Source organism: Lissotriton helveticus, chromosome 1_2, assembly GCF_964261635.1.
Source record: "Lissotriton helveticus chromosome 1_2, aLisHel1.1, whole genome shotgun sequence".
Lineage (NCBI taxonomy): Eukaryota > Metazoa > Chordata > Amphibia > Caudata > Salamandridae > Lissotriton > Lissotriton helveticus.
In genome coordinates, this window is record NC_136058.1 from 377,408,994 (window position 1) to 377,413,993 (window position 5,000).

Sequence of the window (5,000 nt, forward strand, 5' to 3'; positions counted from 1 at the left end):
ATATATTGAGTCTAAGGAAAGATGCTGTAGTCACTCGTCTCTGTGGCGCAATCGGTTAGCGCGTTTGGCTGTTAACCGAAAGGTTGGTGGTTCAAGCCCACCCAGGGACGTATTATTTTGCCTGAATGAAACACTTGAATGGAAAACAGATACATACCTTTGCTCTCTCCTGCTGGACACCCTTTCCCTGAATATTTCAATTCTCTGCGTTCTCTCGGCACCTGCAGTCAATTTCATAATTAGGATAGAAAACAAAAGGTCAAGCTCTGTAATACAACTGTAGGCATATGAGGAGGGGAAAATAAGTCAAAAGGCCCACAGCATTTGTTGATCTGGCTCCGAAAGCTGTAAGTGTAAGGACCTCGTGGCGCAACGGTAGCGCGTCTGACTCCAGATCAGAAGGTTGCGTGTTCAAATCACGTCGGGGTCACTGCTTACCATTTTATTCCCCACTGAGGTCATATATTTCCTTTCGAAAACAAAGTCAAAAGAAAGCAGTCTTGCATTGGCCGGGAATCGAACCCGGGCCTCCCACGTGGCAGGCGAGAATTCTACCAATGAACCACCAATACTTCACATGGGTTGTTCACAGGCAGAGCTCTGCTCAAGACAGTGATCAGGTGCACACACTTAAATTGTACACATATGAACAAAGTGTGCGCAGCAGACATGATAACGCCAACGTTTCACATGAAGATGGCAAGAATCAGATGCAGGAGACTATAACTATGAATGTCTTTGCATTTGCTGAGGTCACTGGTTTGGGACTAGAGTTGTGTTTATCAGGGCATGATGGCAGGCTGCTCCCGACAAAAGTGGTTCACAGAATGCACCCGCCAGATCACCAGCACTATTGTGTTTCAGATTATCTCACTGAACTCTCCTCCTGGAAAATCCTTCCCACTGGCTTTCCCAGATTCTGTGTCCTCCCCTAAATGCTGGGGTGAAACGGGCAGAGTTCTGCGCCCTGCGTCCCTAACGCGCTCCCAACGCGGCCTACAGCCCTGGTCGGGCTTAGATCACTGGAGCCTTTTGTGACCAAGAACTCCGGAAGCCTAGGGTCAGGCCTGTTGCACAGGCATATTGTGCCTTGCCAATCCGGGATTGTTGTGTTTCAGGGCCTAGCCATCAATACTCCTGGGATTTCTTTCCCTGAGAACCCTCTTGTCCCTGTCCTCCCACAAGCCCCAGCTTTTATGTAAAATAAAGTGTGCACCATGGGCCTTCCCCTATTTGCTCTCTCCCCAATCTCTTTCTCCAAAGCTGAGCTCTGAAGGTAAATGTATCTATCTGAGTGAGGGGCTAGGGAGGGCCTTTCCCAGCAGTCTTACAAGTCAAGAGTTCAGAGAAAGCACCTGCTATGGGAGGGAGACTTTGCTCACAGAGAAGTCAAGTCTAACATAACACATCTGATGGGCAAGGCACACGCCTTACTGGCTGGTAGCACACCTACAGAGGAGCAGGGAGCTATGCTAAGCAGGCAACAGAAAAGTCATGTATGTGTCTCATACACTGGGACCGGTAGTAATACTGGCTCTAAGACCATTAGACAGTAGTCTATTCATCATTACGTCCAACAATAACAAGACACTAAGCAAATGAGAAATGCTGTATGGCATAAAGACGCATTATATAACACAAGCTCCAGGCAGGCACACAATTATCAAGATATATATTGAGTCTCAGGAACCGTGCTACAGTTATTAACCTCTGTGGTGCAAATAGTTAGCGCGTTCGGTTGTTAACAAAAAGGTTGGTGGTTCAAGCCCACCCAGGGAAGTATCCTTTTTGCCTGCATGAAACACTTTAATGAAACACAGATACCTACCTCTGCTCTCTCCTGCTTAAGACCCTTTATCTGAACATTTCAATCCTCTGCGTTCTCTCTGCACCTGCAGTCAATTTCATAATTAGGATAGAAAACTAAAGGCCTAGCCCTGTAATACAACTGTAGGCATATGAGGAGGGGAAAATAAGTCAAAAGGCCATCAGCATTTGTTGATCTGGCTTGAAGGCTGTAAGTGTAAAGACCTTGTGGCGCAACGGTAGCGCGTCTGACTCCAGATCAGAAGGTTGCGTGGTCAAATCACGTCGGGGTCACTGCTTACCATTTTATTCCCCACTGAGTTCATATATTTCCTTTCGAAAACAAAGTCAAAGGAACACAGCCTTGCATTGGCCGGGAATCGAACCCGGGCCTCCCGCGTGGCAAGCGAGAATTCTACCACTGAACCACCAATGCTTCACATGAGGAGTTCACAGGCATAGCTCTGTCCAAGACAGTGATCAGGTGCACACACTTAAATTGTACACATATGAACAAAGTGTGCGCAGCAGACATGACAACGCCAAAGTTTCACATGATGATGGCTTATATAAGACAAGCTCCAGGCAGGCACATACATATCAAGGAATATATTGAGTCTAAGGAAAGATGCAGTAGTCACTCGTCTCTGTGGCGCAATCGGTTAGCGCGTTCGGCTGTTAACCGAAAGGTTGGTGGTTCAAGCCCACCCAGGGACGTATTATTTTGCCTGCATGAAACACTTGAATGGAAAACAGATACGTACCTTTGCTCTCTCCTGCTGGACACCCTTTCCCTGAATATTTCAATTCTCTGCGTTCTCTCGGCACCTGCAGTCAATTTCATAATTAGGATAGAAAACAAAAGGTCAAGCTCTGTAATACAACTGTAGGCATATGAGGAGGGGAAAATAAGTCAAAAGGCCCACAGCATTTGTTGATCTGGCTCCGAAAGCTGTAAGTGTAAGGACCTCGTGGCGCAACGGTAGCGCGTCTGACTCCAGATCAGAAGGTTGCGTGTTCAAATCACGTCGGGGTCACTGCTTACCATTTTATTCCCCACTGAGGTCATATATTTCCTTTCGAAAACAAAGTCAAAAGAAAGCAGTCTTGCATTGGCCGGGTATCGAACCCGGGCCTCCCGCATGGCAGGCGAGAATTCTACCACTGAACCACCAATGCTTCACATGGGTTGTTCACAGGCAGAGCTCTGCCCAAGACAGTGATCAGGTGCACACACTTAAATTGTACACATATGAACAAAGTGTGCGCAGCAGACATGATAACGCCAACGTTTCACATGAAGATGGCAAGAATCAGATGCAGGAGACTATAACTATGAATGTCTTTGCATTTGCTGAGGTCACTGGCTTGGGACTAGAGTTGTGTTTATCAGGGCATGATGGCAGGCTGCTCCCGACAAAAGTGGTTCACAGAATGCACCCGCCAGATCACCAGCACTATTGTGTTTCAGATTATCTCACTGAACTCTCCTCCTGGAAAATCCTTCCCACTGGCTTTCCCAGATTCTGTGTCCTCCCCTAAATGCTGGGGTGAAACGGGCAGAGTTCTGCGCCCTGCGTCCCTTTACGCGTCCCTAACGCGCTCCCAATGCGGCCTACAGCCCTGGTCGGGCACAGCCCTGGTCGGGCTTAGATCACTGGAGCCTTTTGTGACCAAGAACTCCGGAAGCCTAGGGTCAGGCCTGTTGCACAGGCATATTGTGCCTTGCCAATCCGGGATTGTTGTGTTTCAGGGCCTAGCCATCAATACTCCTGGGATTTCTTTCCCTGAGAACCCTCTTGTCCCTGTCCTCCCACAAGCCCCAGCTTTTATGTAAAATAAAGTGTGCACCATGGGCCTTCCCCTATTTGCTCTCTCCCCAATCTCTTTCTCCAAAGCTGAGCTCTGAAGGTAAATGTATATATCTGAGTGAGGGGCTAGGGAGGGCCTTTCCCAGCAGTCTTACAAGTCAAGAGTTCAGAGAAAGCACCTGCTATGGGAGGGAGACTTTTCTCACAGAGAAGTCAAGTCTAACATAACACATCTGATGGGCAAGGCACACACCTTACTGGCTGGTAGCACACCTACAGAGGAGCAGGGAGCTATGCTAAGCAGGCAACAGAAAAGTCATGTATGTGTCTCATACACTGGGACCGGTAGTAATACTGGCTCTAAGACCATTAGACAGTAGTCTATTCATCATTACGTCCAACAATAACAAGACACTAAGCAAATGAGAAATGCTGTATGGCATAAAGACGCATTATATAACACAAGCTCCAGGCAGGCACACAATTATCAAGATATATATTGAGTCTCAGGAACTGGGCTACAGTTATTAACCTCTGTGGTGCAAATGGTTAGCGCGTTCGGTTGTTAACAGAAAGGTTGGTGGTTCAAGCCCACCCAGGGAAGTATCCTTTTTGCCTGCATGAAACACTTTAATGAAACACAGATACGTACCTCTGCTCTCTCCTGCTTAAGACCCTTTATCTGAACATTTCAATCCTCTGCGTTCTCTCTGCACCTGCAGTCAATTTCATAATTAGGATAGAAAACAAAAGGCCTAGCCCTGTAATACAACTGTAGGCATATGAGGAGGGGAAAATAAGTCAAAAGGCCATCAGCATTTGTTGATCTGGCTTGAAGGCTGTAAGTGTAAGGACCTTGTGGCGCAACGGTAGCGCGTCTGACTCCAGATCAGAAGGTTGCGTGGTCAAATCACGTCGGGGTCACTGCTTACCATTTTATTCCCCACTGAGTTCATATATTTCCTTTCGAAAACAAAGTCAAAGGAACACAGCCTTGAATTGGCCGGGAATCGAATCCGGGCCTCCCGCGTGGCAGGCAAGAATTCTACCACTGAACCACCAATGCTTCACATGGGCAGTTAACAGGCATAGCTCTGTCCAAGACAGTGATCAGGTGCACACACTTAAATTGTACACATATGAACAAAGTGTGCGCAGCAGACATGACAACGCCAAAGTTTCACATGATGATGGCTTATATAAGACAAGCTCCAGGCAGGCACATACATATCAAGATATATATTGAGTCTAAGGAAAGATGCTGTAGCCACTCGTCTCTGTGGCGCAATCGGTTAGCGCGTTCGGCTGTTAACCGAAAGGTTGGTGGTTCAAGCCCACCCAGGGACGTATTATTTTGCCTGCATGAAACACTTGAATGGAAAA

General features: G+C 47.3%; 7 non-coding genes across 7 annotated transcripts; 5 read left to right on the top strand and 2 right to left on the bottom strand.

The window, feature by feature from the left end:
- Window positions 1–36: 36 nt before the first annotated feature.
- Window positions 37–110, top strand: TRNAN-GUU (transfer RNA asparagine (anticodon GUU)). The gene has a single exon. It is a non-coding gene; the product is annotated as a tRNA-Asn (tRNA).
- Window positions 111–358: 248 nt separating this feature from the next.
- TRNAW-CCA (transfer RNA tryptophan (anticodon CCA)) lies at window positions 359–430 on the top strand. Its single transcript has one exon. It is a non-coding gene; the product is annotated as a tRNA-Trp (tRNA).
- Window positions 431–2,171: 1,741 nt separating this feature from the next.
- TRNAG-GCC (transfer RNA glycine (anticodon GCC)) lies at window positions 2,172–2,242 on the bottom strand. Its single transcript has one exon. It is a non-coding gene; the product is annotated as a tRNA-Gly (tRNA).
- A 207-nt stretch (window positions 2,243–2,449) lies between these two features.
- TRNAN-GUU (transfer RNA asparagine (anticodon GUU)) lies at window positions 2,450–2,523 on the top strand. Its single transcript has one exon. It is a non-coding gene; the product is annotated as a tRNA-Asn (tRNA).
- A 248-nt stretch (window positions 2,524–2,771) lies between these two features.
- On the top strand, window positions 2,772–2,843 carry TRNAW-CCA (transfer RNA tryptophan (anticodon CCA)). The gene has a single exon. It is a non-coding gene; the product is annotated as a tRNA-Trp (tRNA).
- Window positions 2,844–2,914: 71 nt separating this feature from the next.
- Window positions 2,915–2,985, bottom strand: TRNAG-GCC (transfer RNA glycine (anticodon GCC)). The gene has a single exon. It is a non-coding gene; the product is annotated as a tRNA-Gly (tRNA).
- A 1,905-nt stretch (window positions 2,986–4,890) lies between these two features.
- TRNAN-GUU (transfer RNA asparagine (anticodon GUU)) lies at window positions 4,891–4,964 on the top strand. Its single transcript has one exon. It is a non-coding gene; the product is annotated as a tRNA-Asn (tRNA).
- The last annotated feature ends 36 nt before the right edge of the window (window positions 4,965–5,000 follow it).